Source organism: Protopterus annectens, chromosome 7.part1 (genome assembly GCF_019279795.1).
Source record: "Protopterus annectens isolate FY-2018-M chromosome 7.part1, PAN1.0, whole genome shotgun sequence".
In the NCBI taxonomy this organism is placed as follows: domain Eukaryota; kingdom Metazoa; phylum Chordata; order Ceratodontiformes; family Protopteridae; genus Protopterus; species Protopterus annectens.
Genome location: NC_056740.1, coordinates 268,468,818 through 268,484,278, shown reverse-complemented (window position 1 = coordinate 268,484,278; position 15,461 = coordinate 268,468,818). Strand labels below are relative to the sequence as shown.

General features: G+C 39.4%; 1 protein-coding gene across 1 annotated transcript in view; it reads right to left on the bottom strand.

Moving 5' to 3' along the window:
• Positions 1-5,498, bottom strand: part of LOC122807573 (proprotein convertase subtilisin/kexin type 5-like) — a 572,244-nt gene extending 566,746 nt beyond the window's left edge. The window contains exon 1 of the mRNA XM_044078486.1: positions 5,461-5,498. The gene's annotated coding sequence lies outside the window, so the exon portion shown is untranslated. The remainder of the gene's footprint in view (positions 1-5,460) is intronic.
• Positions 5,499-15,461: the final 9,963 nt, after the last annotated feature.

The following is a 15,461-nucleotide window of genomic DNA, read 5'->3' as shown; positions in this document are numbered from 1 at the left end:
GTTGCCACAGCAGAACTCCAGTCCGCTAATGATTGGCAGTAGATTTTTAAGTTGCAAAGGTGCCAGCCTGACACCCAACCTTCAATGAAGGCACGCCCATTCATGCATGTCTTTCGAACACCAGTCGACTACGGGGAGGACATGCAAGCTCCACACAGAAGGCGCTCCAGCTGAGAATCGAATGGGAGAACCTCTTGCTGTGAGGCGACAATGCTACCACTGCACCACCGAGGCATTATGATGCCCATTAAATCCAAGCTGGCTACAGAGATTGCTGGAAAGGGCATATTCATGGTTCTAGATTTTTGCTAATATGGGATGAGAACATTGTAGTACCTGTAAGGTCTGGACTTGTTTACTGTAGGTGCTTTCCGACTGGTAGTGGAAATAGCGCTGGTCACAACACAATTAAATGCAACTAGGAATCAATATGCCATAGCTCCTTCTCTCACCAGAAGCAAAACAGAAGCACTAATCCCATGCTAATTCTGAATAAACAGTTTCTGTGCTCTCCAGTGACTGTCATTCAAGTCCCAGATTGTACAGGTTTTAAAAGAAAGGTGGAAAAGAGAGATTAATATTCTGGGTATTGCAGTGTGTGTTACATGACTGGGATGCTACAAAAAAAAAAAGCTAACTCAAGCTTTTAGTCTAAGGGGACGATCTTCTCAGTTTGATCTTTCAGTTTCCAGAAGAATGAATAGATGAGATGGAACTGGGAGGACCTCTGAAGTCAAAATTATGGGGGGTGGGGGTGGGGATAGCTAAAATGTCACCAAATGTTTAAGCACAACAGAGATTGGGCACACGGGTCTGAAAAATTCACTGCAGTCACACATACCAGCAGCTAAATAAGAATGCAGCTATACAGGAATGCAGCGAAATACGAAACACTAATACTCATCTCTTCCCACTAATAAGGCAGATGTTATTCCTTTTCAATCAGTTAATGGAAAAGGAATGTTTTTCTAACTGACCCTAGCCAAGAACTTTTAAAACTCCAAGAAAAAAAAAACTTTAAAATAAAACAAACTGTAATGCAATAGCAGCATAGGTAAAAAATATTGAAATTATCCAAACATTAACTTAAGAAATCCATTCCAAGATTATGCAGCCACAGACCAGCAGTGCTGTCACAGTAGTCGTTTCCTCATCAACAAAACAGTGGATTATGAAATTATGTTCATCTTTATTGACTATCTATGATTAAAGCTGCAAAGTACTCTTTTAACTTTCAAATATGCTGGACAATATTACAGTTTTCTACTTTTGACTGTAAGCTCTACATTACAGTTTTAACGGTCACACATCCTTCACTCTTGTTTACATTTTGGGGTATGTTCATATCAGATTCTGATTCATGCTAGCAGTTACCTCTTGCTCTTCTTAGTCATACATTTTCTGGGTAGCTGCTTAACGGAGATACATAACTTTCTACATGGGTAGTTGAAATTCTGCCCTTCTTCTTCACTACTGCTACCACAGCTATTTCTCCTTTCTATTCTAGCTTTATTCTCCGACTTTATCATTTACATCTACTGTTTTAGGTGCCTTAGGTCTGTCTATGGGATTTAAATTCGGACTCACAGCTCTGTAAGTAACTCTTAATAGACTGGGCACTTCTCAAACTGGATTCCTTCTAAACTGGCAATATTCCAAATCTCTGACTTGCTCAAGCAGAAGATGCATGGTTTTCACAAATGTTTCTCTGCTGTCTAAACTATACTTCTAAGTCATGCATCTTTAGGGTCAGACATTTACTTGCATACCTTAACTTTTTTTTTATTTCTCTATTTCTCTCATTTCTGTGGGGGTTGTATAGCAAAATGGAGACTGATTTAATTATTATACTAGTGTCTTACTGTATTTTCAGTTGTGGGGGTCCATAGGGTAGTACCTTATAATCCCTTGTTGAAATTCATACAGACTGCTGCTTGTCATTTTCTTTAAAAATCTTCGCAGTTCTTGAAGGGATAGACATGGTATCTTACTTACCTATCAAAACTTAACAGCAGTAATAGCACAGTCTAAAACAAAGCAGTGAAAACTTATACAATATTACAGCAGATGAAGCATAGTTATTTTCTGCAATCGAAAAACACTTCTATTTTTATGCATTCAAAAGGTATATGAACAATTTCCTAGTTATTGTTTTAATTTTTTTGTTTGTTTTAATAAGCTTATTCCATACACCAACCCCATAAATATTGTCAGAACAGGTAAGAATATAACATTTATATTAACAGCCTGGCATTTGGTATATATGTAGCAGTATCAGACACTGATGTGGAACATCAATTCCCATTCCAAACCAGCTGTTCTAGATTTATATTAAACTAAGAATTAAAACCGCTAGAATGTACTCAGTTGAGTTTGTATAAAAAGTAGAATTTATTACACTATTAATAGAAACATTAAATTACTATAATTTAATAAACAGATGTTAACAAATGTGCTTTGCAGCACTAGCAAGGCAGGAAATTATGTCCCCAAAAGTTATAATATCTCCAGACGTATCTAGGTAGAAAACAGCCTTTGGGTATCAGTCCCTGCTCTGATTCTTAAGATAATTTTAGGTTGTAATAGACTTTTAAGGGCCTTTGTTCCACAATGAGAATGGAGTAGCTCTTCGGAATTCTGTGTCCCCACAGTGGAGAAGCCAGAAAACTGAAAATGTTCCTTGCCAAACCAAAGCCAGTTCCTCCACTTTGAATATAGGTCCACTGAGTTGCAGGACAAACTTGGCTATATATCTTCCTGGTAAATCTCTACGTCTTTACTGTAAATGGATCTCCTTGCTTCTGCAAATGGGCAGGGCCTTGAAATCAGTAAGATAAAATGTAACAATTCCAGTTATTTTTTCCTGAGTGTATGTTGTATAGCAGTCCTCTGTTATGTCACCAAGATAGAATCCGTCTCAGAGTTCAACTGTGACTGTACAGTTCTGTATTGCTGTTGGCTGTGTGGACCAGATGAGACTAAAATGTGACAGTTGAAGACCTACTGAAGAATGAAAGATTGACTGTATGTGTTTCTTTGCCAGTATATGTGTTTGGTGCAAAGAAAGTAGGTAAAATTTGAAATATTTTTGTTTTTCCTCAGCTGTGGATTAATCCGAGCTGGAACACAGCTCTTTTATTGTCAGTTCATTAATGGTTAAGCCTATAGAACACAGGCCTTTTTTTCAGCACAAGTTTATTACTCTTTGACAAAAATATGTTTTGAGAGAGAAAGACATTTTGTTTGAAACATTAGGTCTCTTTCAACATCTTCTGAGTTAATTTTGTTTGTTAACTTCCTGACACTTTAATGTACCAGAAAAGGATATAATTCCCAGTTTCTATGTACGGCTTTGAAATCTATTCCATGTGAGTGGTGCCACTGGGCCTATATTTTTTGTGAGTTGAGAAGTAAGCAGGTATCACTAGAAATACATAAGCAAGAAGCCTTAATTCTCCATCTATAAGCAGGTATCACTAGAAATACATAAATGAGGCCCTAATTCTCCAGCTAGAAAAAAATCTTTCAAATTATGCATGCCCTGTGCTTTGTGTCCCAGTGTCTTTGCACTCTCATGTACTCAGTATATTCAAGCATCTAAACAATGGTTTCTTTTGAACTGGTTCCAAACTGCCGCATTATATACATCAGAAGATTAGCAAGGTTAATGCATTGCAACACATTAAGGAAGAGTTAATAAATACAAGCAACACAATAGTATACAGAATGATAATAATAATAATAATAATAGTTATTATTATTGCCATTATTATTATTATTGCTATTATTACTATTATTACTATTATTACTATTACTATTATTATTATTATAGTAATGACTATCAAGATTAGTAATACTTGTAATCAAAAATACTTCACTCCCCACAGGTAGACTTCAAGTGTTTACATGCCAGCAGTTCATGACTCACTTGCTGCGACTTGCTCTTAATGGCCCTAACTAATACTGGTCAAATCTTACTAAATTATCTATCCATCTTACCACCTGTTCCAATTGAACTGTATAACCCTACCAGACCCTAACGCTAACACCTACACTAACCCTAAAATCCCCACCTGGTTCCTAACCCATACCCAAGTCCTTGCTCCTTAACATTAACCTTAAAGCTTCCTCCCACTCCCTAACCCTCAATTTCCTGAAAGCTGTCTAATCCTAAAACTCCACGCTCACTCCCTAAACCAAAAGTGTCCATCTGCTTCATAAGCCTAAAACTTACACCATCTAAATCAATATGACAACTTAATATCCATCTCCCCATTTTGTTTCCTGAACATAAAAATGAGGGAGGAAAGATACTCCATACCTTGGATGGCCATTGACAACTCATCTACAACCTTGACAGAAGTAAATCTTTCAAATCTTCAGATCTATTGTTCATTTCTTCTGGAGGTAAGAAGGTGCAACCTGTGTCAGAACTGACCATTTCCAAATGGTTGTCTAAGGCTATTACATTTTGTTATACTCACCATGACAAATCTATTCTAGGTAGGGTCAAGGCCCACTCTACCAGGACCTTGGGTTCATCTATTTTTTTGGAATGGGTTGGATTTTACAAGTATTCTAGAACTTGCTACTTGGTCCTGTGTACATATTTTTACAACGCACTATAAGTTTGATTCCTTATCTAGGTCTAGATCAAGTTTTGCTAGGACCATTCTCCAGGGGTCCTTATCCTTCCTTCTCCCAAATATAGTTAGCTATGGTAATCTACCCATATAGCTAAACATCCTCTAAACCTAATGTTCCTGATGCTTCCCTAAACCTAAAACTCAACTATACTTCCCTAACCCTGAAGTCCTTATTTCAATAACTCTGATGTCCCTGATTATTACCTAACTCCAAACTCCCCTCATGCACCCTAACTCTAACCCTAAAACTCTTTCCACCTCCTTAGACCTAAATCCTGCCTGAGCACTGCCTGAAACTCTAAGCTACCTCTGCAGCCCCTCTCACTCCATTGCCATGGCTACCACACAAACATTGCCCAAACGTTCAGGTAAGGGTGCAGCAGCTCTACTGTCTCTGCATACCTGCTGTTCCTTATCTGAACACATAGCTGAGTTTGAATGTGAACAATAACCCACGCTGTCTACAAGTTGCTTAAGTCCTTGGCTGCAAGACTTTAGTCCTTTAGATCCTTCGGCTCTGACAATTGTGTAAGAACAAACAGCATTATTATTTACAGACATTATAATAGGGTAAATTAGAGAATAAGTCAATATTTCACACAGACTAATAATATGTGTGTGCATCATAACTTTTACAATGATAAACTCATGTCTGCATTAACTACGGGTGTTACAGAAATCCTTAGTTTATAGATTCTATAGATCATTTCTAAGCATTTTTAATCTTCATAGCACTTTATGAGAAACAGCCACTACGACATGAAGACTAACATAGAGCACATTAAGCAGAGGTAATTTTACTGTACAGACTTACAAAACGTAATCTTCAATGCAGCTGCTGCAAATTTCTGGATCATCTGTCGGAAAAGAATTAAAAAAAAAAAAACAAAGCACTTAATGATGCTTCATAAAATATATAGGGTTATAAGAAAGCCATAAATCACAAAAAACTTTCGATAAATGACAACAATTTTCAATAATGGGTACCACTTCTTTTCTCATTGTTTAAAAAATATAATGGATTATGATCAAGTCTTCAATCTTAACCAGTTTAAGTGTTCAAGATATGGATACTATGAAATTCACCTCAAAAACAAAGGTGCGCTCCCACTGAGAACACACAATAAAGGTTTATGACTAGAGACCTATTCTCAATTCTTTGTAGTGCACGAAGCACAATAGAAAGAACAAGTGTTGTAGCATGATGCATCTTACTGGAGTTGAAAGCCAGTAAAATATAAAGAAGTTATGTACTTACCATAACGTTCCATGTGAGTTGTTCATCTCTCCATTTTTTACTGATGGGTTCAGAGACAATCCCCCGGCACCGATACGGCCAATTGCAAAGCTCGAGGTCTTCTTCAAATAGCTCGAGGCCAAGTCCCTATCCCATGATGCACCTGTGAATTACCTCAGATCTTGTTTGTTGCATAAACTAATGCCATATGTCATTGTTACACTCCTAGAGAAAAGGAAAAGAAAGTTTGAGTAACTAGGATGGATCCATCATCTCGGTCATCTATCAGCCCAGGAGGGGGTAGGAGGGAATGACATAAGAATGAAGGTGAGATGAACAGCTCACATGGGACATTATGGTAAGTACATAACTTCTTTATGTGAAGTTGTTCAATCTCACCATTCATTCTTTACTGATGGGTAGTGTCCCAAGCACCATCAATCTTGGGTGGCTCACGGGAGTATATTTCTCAGGACCATAGATCCAAAAGAGGCCCTGTCCCTGGAGGCCTTGTCAACTTTGTAATAAGTGATAAAGGTATGAGGTTTTGACCAAGTGGCTGCTGCACATATGTTATCAATAGGAAGTCTGACAGAAAAGGCAGATGATGTAGAAACTGCTCTGGTTGAGGGAGCTTTAATCTTGTGTTGCAAAGGCATATTGGCAGCTGAATAGGCAAAGGTGATACAATAAGATAACCATTTAGACAGAGTTGTTTTAGCCACTGGTCTCCCTTTCCTGGAGTCTAAGAATGAAACAAAAATCTGGTCTGATTTTCTGAAATCTTTTGTTCTATCCAAATAGAATCTGAGCTGTCTGTGAACATCAAGTTTGAGCAGCATATACCTAAATTGTTAGAATGACTGAGGAAGAAAACTGGCAATTCAATAACTTGGTTTAGATTGGTTTCAGTGCAAACTCTGGGCAAGAATGAAGGACTTGTTCTAAGTGATACTCTGTCAGCATGAAATATCAAATAGGGAGGCTTGATGGATAAAGCCTGAAGCTCTGACACACTGCGGGCAGAAGTATTAGCCACCAGAAAGATGCTCTTCCAAGACAAAAATTTGAGATCACAAGATGAAGCTGGCTGAAATGGCAGGAGAATTATACGTGAAAGCATAAAGTTAAGATTCCATGGAGAATACGGTGATTTCACAGGTGGCCTAATATGAAAGGTCCCTTTGAGATATGGTTTGGATAACTTGTGAGACATTATATTCAAGCCTTCAAATCCAAGATGAAAATTAGAAATAGCAGCCAACTGAACACAAACTGTTGCTGCTGCATCTCCTTTGTTGAAAATAATAGTCAAGAACTGTAACATGGAAGCCATAGAAGCTTGGTAAGGATCAATATTATTCTTGGAAGCCCATATAGACATTTTTTTTCCATTTGGTCAGATATAGCTTTCTGGTAGAAGATTTATGAGAGGGCAAAAGGATCTGTTTTGTCTCATTGGAAAGGTTATGAAACCTGGCTATGATGGGAACTGGAGCAGCCAAACTGTCAGCTTCAGGGACTGCAAAGAAGATTGAAGGTCCCCTGATGGATGTGTCAGAAGGTCTGGAACTGGGTCCAGGATCCAAGAATCCTGCAAAAGATGAAGACGAAGGAAGGGGAACCAAGTCTGATGAAGCCAGTGAGGGGCTATAAGAATGATGGTCCTTCCTAGGAATTTTGCTTTCTGTAGAACATTGGGTATCAATGGGATTAGTGGGAAAGCATAGAGGAGACCTGGAGGCCAATTGTGTACAAGTGTGTCCCTTGGGGCTTCTCCCAGAGAGGGACTCAGGGCAAAGTAGCTTCTGCATTTCATGTTCATGTGAGTGGCAAAAAGGTTGCAGCAAGGCTGGCCCCACCTGCGGAATATCCTGTCCGCAATTTCTTTCTTGAGGTGTCACTCGTGTGGCAACAAGATTGCCCTGCTCAATTTGTCTGTTATCACGTTGGATCTCCCCAGGATGTGCATTGCCAACAGAAAGTGCTGGGTGGACACAGCCTACTGCCAAACTCTGACAGCCTCTTGACAAAGGGGGTAAGATCTGGTTCCTCCTTGTTTGTTCAAATACCAGACCACCGACATGTTGTCCATCTGAATCGCAATTGTATCCAGAGGAAGAGAGTCCTGAAAGTACTGCAATGCCAAAAGTACTGTTCTCATCTCTAGGACATTGATATGCAGATGTGTCTCTTGGTCGGTTCATATGCCTTGGGCAGTCTTTCCCTGAAAATGCACCTCCCACCCTATTAGGGAAGTATCCATGGTTACAGTAGCTGCAGGAGGGGGTAGCACAAATGGGCATCCTATCGTAACATGAAGTGAGGTCAACCACCACTGAAGGTCCTTCTTGCAAGAATTTGTGATCATTATAGTGTGGTTCATGGGCAGCTCTTGGTAAGACCATTGAGTGAACAGCCATTGAAGTATCCACATGTGCATCCAAGCTAATGGTATGGCTAGAATTGCTGCTGCCATCATGCCTAATACTTTGAGAACTTCCGATGCTGGTGCTTTGTCTTTTGATATCAGGATGCTGACATGTTGATGAATGAGAAGGACTTTTTCGATTGGAAGTCTTAGAGTGATGGTGGTTGTGTTCAAATGTGCCCCGATAAAAATGATATGCTGTGATGGCAACAAGACAGATTTGTCTGAGTTGATTGTAATGCCCAGATGATTGCAGAGTGATAGAGTGGACTCCCTGGCCTGAATGATTTGATGCCTGGTGGTGGCAGTAAAGAGCCAATCGTCTAGGTACGGAAACACCTGGAATCCTAGATGCCTCAGGTGAGTCGTGACCACTGCCATGCATTTGGTGAACACTCTGAGGGCTGTAGTGAGACCAAAGGGCAGGGCTCAAAACTGGTAATGATTGACTCCCAGCTGGAAGTGCAGGTGATCCCTGTATGGCCTGGCCATTTTTATGTGGTAGTATGCATCCTTGAGATCTATCGAGCACATCCAGTTATCTTTCCCTAAGAAGGGAAAAATTGACTGAAGCGTGACCATCTGAAACTTCTCTTTCTTTATGTATTGGTTCAGGCTGCTAAGGTCCAATATAGGACTCTAGTCCTCCATCTTCTTTGGAACAAAAAAGAATCTTGAGTAAGTTCTAGACCCTGATTGGTCTGCTGGGACTGGTTGGAGGACTCTTTTTGCTAGCAACGTTTGGACCTCTATAGTTGCTTGTTCCCTGTAACTGGGTGGAATGTCCAGGATTTTTCTTACGATTGGAGGGGGTGTGGTGAATGGAATGAAATACCCTCTGGAAATGATACTTTGTACCCAGCTGTCTTTTGTTATTTTGAGCCAGGAGTCTGGATACAAAGAGAAGAGACCCCCGACTACCTCCAGAGTAGGACAATCAGGCCTCCTCTCAGGAACACTGGTAGAGCTTCCCAGAGAAGTGATCTCTGTCAACCTGATGTTGTGGACCCCCTCTGCCATGAGGGCGGTGTCTTCCATTATTACCCCCTCCTCTGCCCCTGGAGGGGGTTCACCACATGTGTCCTGAAAGACTCCTTGGGCTTTTTGGAACCACATTTTTCCTCCCCTTTGACCTTTAGGATAGGGTCGGGTAGGGGTGGAAAAATGGACCCCGATGGCAGACAGAGTCTTTCCATCCCGTTCACATCTGGTTAAGGTTTCCTTAACTTTAGGCCCAAAAAGGGACGAGCCATCAAAGGGAGTGTTCACAAAGGATGACTTGAAGGGTTCCGTGAAGGAACACAAGCGCATCCAGGAATATCACCTGAGAGCAATTCTTGTACCCGCTGCCCTACTCATTCCATCAGCTGCATAGGATATGAGATGCATGGATGAGTTGACAATAGAATTTAGGGTAGCAAGCTGGGCAGCGACTTTGTTGGAGGTTGCTGCAGCTACTGTACCCTGAAGAGTATCTCCCAACTCCTTAAGATGATCTCTTTGCAACCTAGTAAAGTGGGTCAAGTAGTTCAGTGAACAGAGAGCAAATGTCACTGAACTGAACATGCGCTTCCCATATCTATCCATAATCCTGGAGTTTCTGTTAGGAGGATGGATAGACGAGGAAGTCTCAGATATTTCCTTCTTGGTGGCTGCTGCCACCACCATGGCTTCAACTGGAACACCTTTAGTCAAGAATGTTTTGCCAAGTGGAGCAGAAATAAATTTATTAGGCCTCCTAGGGACAGGCTCCATGGTATCTGGTGACTCCCATGCCCTTCGTGAGACCGCTGCATCAGCTCATTGAAGGGCAGAGACACCCAAGAGGTGGAGGGCTGAGACCCAAAAGCCTTCAGGAGAACTGACTCATCCTTAGTAGGACTGTTGGACTGTCAATTACCCCTCTGTCTAAGGATCTCAAGTATCTCAGCAAAGGAGATATCCTGAGAGGGGACCGTGGGGACCCTTATGATGCATCTAAGTCACTATACAATTTGAGGGACTCCTGCAGGGAATCTAACTGCTTCCTCTTGCACAATCTCTTCCTGGGAACCTCATCAGTGGGAGCCGCTGGTGAGGTCTCGGAAGAGCAGGAGCCACCCATTGGGGCTTTCTGAGGCTCTGGGTCTCTACGCTTAGTAAGGACGTGATGCAGAAGCAGACACTGGCACTTTTGTGGAGGAGGAGGGCAGACCTGAGGTCAAGGATGTCCTAGGAGACATGACTCTCTTTATGGCATCGAAAGCATCCCTGCTCCAATGTAAGGGAGCCGACAGATCTGAGGAAACCATCGACACCCCTGGTACTGGAACAGTGGGCTCCGAGCTCAAGGTAGGAGCCGAGCTCATCCGAGAAAAGGCCCCGAGAGGCAAAGCCGGAACCAAGTCGGTTCGAATGTCCTCTCCGGTCCCAATCAGAGACTGTCAGCTCCTAGAGTCCTTGATTGGCACTGGGAATATCAAAGTACATTCAGCCGAAGACATGGGAGCAGGCGTCAGCTCCGAGGGTTTCATTAACATCAGGTCTGCCTTCTTCAGCTCTGAAGTACCAGCATGGCTCAGAGGAGGAGTAGAAAGAGTCGGTGCAATGGTCTTTGGCTCCAAAGCCAATAACATTTTGGCTAATGCCAGTGCAGACAACAGCTTCTGTACCACACGATCCATGTTTAGATCCAACAGGCTGATAGATGATCGAGAAGATCATACCGAAGGTGGTACCAACTGGAGAATAGGACTCTTCTGCACTTTGAAGACTGGTTCCAAGACAGGGGAACGGCTACGAAATGAAAAGACTGTCGGCTCTGAGGGCAGTGGAGCCAAAGTCGATGACTTCTTTGACTTTTTTGAGACTGATGTCTTGTAAGACTTTGAAGACCTACTGGACCCATCCTCATCACTCAAAGCTTCCTGAAATGAAGACTTCAACAGGCCCCTATCGATCAACTTCCTCTTCCTTTCCTGCAGGACCTTAGAGAAGGAATGACAAATGGCACAACTGTCTTGCAAATGCAGAGCCCCTAGACAGTAAACACAGTTAACATGGCTATCTGTAACTGACATTTTTTGGCCACATTTTAGGCATTTTTGTACCCATACTTAGGATGCTTTATCTTGTTCAGCCATAGTACTGTTAGAAAAAATTTACTGTTACCACAAAAACTATAACAGTAATTTTGCACACAAGAGAACAAAATACCACACAAACCTTAATAAAAAGAGGCTAAATCAAACACACACACACACACACACACACACACAATATATATATATATATATATATATATATATATATATATATATATATGTGTGTGTGTCATTTCACGCAAGCAGACTATACAAAAACAAATAGCTGCTTAGAAACAACCTTATCTAATATAAGAAGTATTTATTGTAAAATATGTAACAGTAAAAAGAACTAAGCCTTGTTCCAAATTACAGAAGGCTAGAAAATCATACAGTAAAAGTAAGTTAGCAAAACTGCCTAAGAAATGTGACAAAGGTCACTGAATAACACACAGCAAGCTGACAAAGGAAAAATATCTTTATCTATAATGACTGAGGTTTACTGTACTACGCCTAAACTAAAACCCTGAAGGCTAGACAGACCACACCCAGAAGAAAAACTACTACTAACCAGGCCTAAAAGAGGCCAACTAGAATTATATCAAAAACAGTTAAAGGGAAGGGTACACACACTGTAAAGTTATAAGAGCTTTATAAACAATCCTAACTATGAAATAACATTAATTATCATGAAACTTTTTTAGAAAATTTTAATGAAAAATTTGCTTATCTGGCCCAAGCTAAATCAGAACTTCCCATCTGTTGCAGCGGCAAACTAGATCTGAGGTAATTCACAGGTGCATCATATTATAAGGACTTGGCCTCAAGCTATTTGAAGACCTTGCGCTTTGCAATTGGCCATATCAGAGCTGAGGGATCAGCTCCGAACCCATCAGTAAAGAATGAACGGCGAGATTGAACAACTTTACATATAATGATTGCTGTCAAACAGACAGCATCATACTTCTCATCTTTTTTGTATAAGAATTCTGGACAATATTGTTCTAATTCACTTAAAAGATTAAAGGAACAACAGGTTTACTATCAACATGCATTTTCTGAAAAATAAGATGTATGAAACTCTAATGTATGCCATTATTGACCATATTCCTCAGTGTATTATCAGAAAATTAAACGTTTTCCATTGGACAGGGAAACGGGGCAGAATCAGAGACATTCTGGATAATTAGAGACAGTTGAGAGTTATAGCATACAGCTATTAATTGCCCCTCTGGCATAAGGTAAACCAGTTTCTAAAAGCTGCTATACATTTCATTCTTCCAAATGTTTTATTTCTATGTGTGGCAGAGTGACATTCTAACAGCTCTTGGAAGTTGTTTACCCTTCTACCACTGATCTGTTCAGGCCAAAACTGTGCACTGTTAGTCTCTAGTATGAAACTCAAACTTAACAGCATTTAAGGTGTCCTTAAAAAGCATTTGACTTTTTTCACCACTAAGTACTGTTAAGACTGGGGCTTCGGAAATGTTTATCAAGTATATGTTTCCCAGTTTTGGAGTGCAATGTCAGCACTCCATGCACTACAGTACATTTACCTATACTGTATAATCATTTCAGTATGTGCATATACCCCAAAAAAATCTGGTCAGACATTTTGAAAGCAGCTGGAAATGTTTGACTATAAACTTTTGTGAGCCAATGTGTAACTTTCTCAGAAATTCATAAAGGTAAAATTAAAATACCTAATTGCAATTAAATGAAATACTGTAGTTGTAACATACTGAGTTCATAAGTTATTAAGAATCTTGCTTCAAAATGTAATGGTATAACATAAAACATAGTGATAACATAAAAACATATTACAACTTCATGTAATCTACCTTATCTGTCTATCTATGATTCAGCTTAATTAGCCCAAATCTAAATCATATTTGGCATCAGATCTTTATTGCCTTTATTATTCCAGAACTCAAGAGGTGAGTTGTCTTGTTGACAAAGTGTTTGTCTTAGTACTTTAAGCTTATGTATTTCAGTGAATAGTTGCTCTCTAAGTCAACATCATTTCAATTGGACAAGCTGTTTTATACTAGTATGTATTAATGTTTAACTGAATTATGACTGATTACCAAAGATTCAATGAAACCCATCCTGATGAATCCTTATAAACTCATAGATAGAGAGACAGATAGACAGATAGATAGATAGATAGATAGATAGATAGATAGATAGATAGATAGATAGATAGATAGATAGATAGACAGACAGAGATATAGAACAATAAGTAAAAAAAGGAAATGTTGGACACGTTCAGCTAGACACGGATAAGGATTAGACATAATGGGACTATGAAGCAAAGGAGAAGGAGACTGTACCTCTTTTGTAATACAAAAATAAAACTGGTGGACATAGTTTGGTAGGTTAAAGAGAGTAAATGATGGTCTCTTTAGACAAGGTGCAAGTCGGGGGCTTAGTCCACATTAGACCAGTGTGGAGTGAAGGTTTCCACCCTTCAAACATCATTGAGACTACAGTTTGGAAAAAATAATCTTAAGCATGGAACATCGTGTTAGATCTTGCCTGATGTTTTGGTTGTTGAATGTTCCAACTGGGTAACAAAGCAGAAATAGAATAAGATCATAGACTGATGTTTACCCTAAACTGGAAAACCTGAGGAAAGATGGGGGTATAAAAGTCATCAACAGGGTCATTCCAGTTGAGTATGCTCCTCAGTTGCTCTGGTAGGTTGCAGATTGGATAGGTCCGATGAGTCACCACAGACCATTGATGAGACTTAGGAACCAGGGAAAGTGGGAAAGGCCATTACCCCCCCCCCCCCAAGGTTCTCTGTAGAGTTGTGGTGAGGGCAGCAGAGTAATACAAAGTTTCATGTTTGTTTGGAAAACAATATGTGGAATAAATACTGAATCTCTGTTCTTTATGAAGTGAGCTAATATGTTGCTATCACTTTTTTTGTATTTGCTAGCCAGGGTGAAGCATTGACCTACATGGGCCATCTTCAGACTTTCTTAAGGAGCACTGTCTGGTTAAAGTAACTTGCTCATACACATATAGTAGGCAAATGAAAGCTGAAAGATTAACAATTCACACTAATGTATAATGTGTAATACATGGTTTGAAGAAACTAAATTGCAAAAGTAGTAAACTGAAGAAATTTCAGTTGCTTTAAGTGTCAATAAAGTGTCTGGTCCAGTTCAATCAATCTGGTGTTGATTCACTTAAAAGTTTAATAGAACATCATGTTTTGTATCAACATGCATTTTCGGAAAAATAAAAAGTATGAAACTTTAATGTATGCCATTGCTGACTATAATTAGGAAGGGATGGCAAATAATAATGTCCCATTAAAATATATTCTACATTATTGCCACATGTTAAATTAATCTCTATACTGTTCTAGTGAATTTAGATTCATCCACTTTATTTCCATAGCAGACATCTTACTATCATTCCAAAGACATGCATCTGGAGCATTTCTTCCCGGGCCTCTGCTGAAAACAGGCTCTGTGGAACCTAGTCGGACTTTCCCGGTCAACAAATGTTAAATAAAAATAAATAATAAATAAATAAATAAAATCAGACCATGTTCTTAAAAAAATCACTGAACATTTTTGATCAAATTACTGCATGCATTTTAATATGTTTGTATTAACAACCAATAGACAATTATGGATCATAAAGTAAAAAAGGCAGATATGTATTTAAAAAAGCACAATGGTTGCAAGCTAACTTGTCTCTAAAACATAAGCTCAAAACAATTTGTATTCAATTAATGAATTGCACAAAACTAAAATATCACTCTGGTAAAATTTCCATTTTTTCACAATTGTTCCTGAGACATTTGTATTTATTACAGGAAACTTTAAACAGCCTTATTCTTGAGTTAATTTGTTTAGAGTAGTTAATAAATTAAAGGACAGTAGCAACATTACTTCTATGATAATCTGTTTATTAAAACAACACATAATGGAAACCTATAATGAATTGATATTTGTGCAGATATGAACAGTAACCAGTAACAGTGATATAAATGGGTACCAAATGAATGACTTAACTCATTACATCCAAGCGACACCTCCAGGTACATCTGTAGTTAACTCCTACTG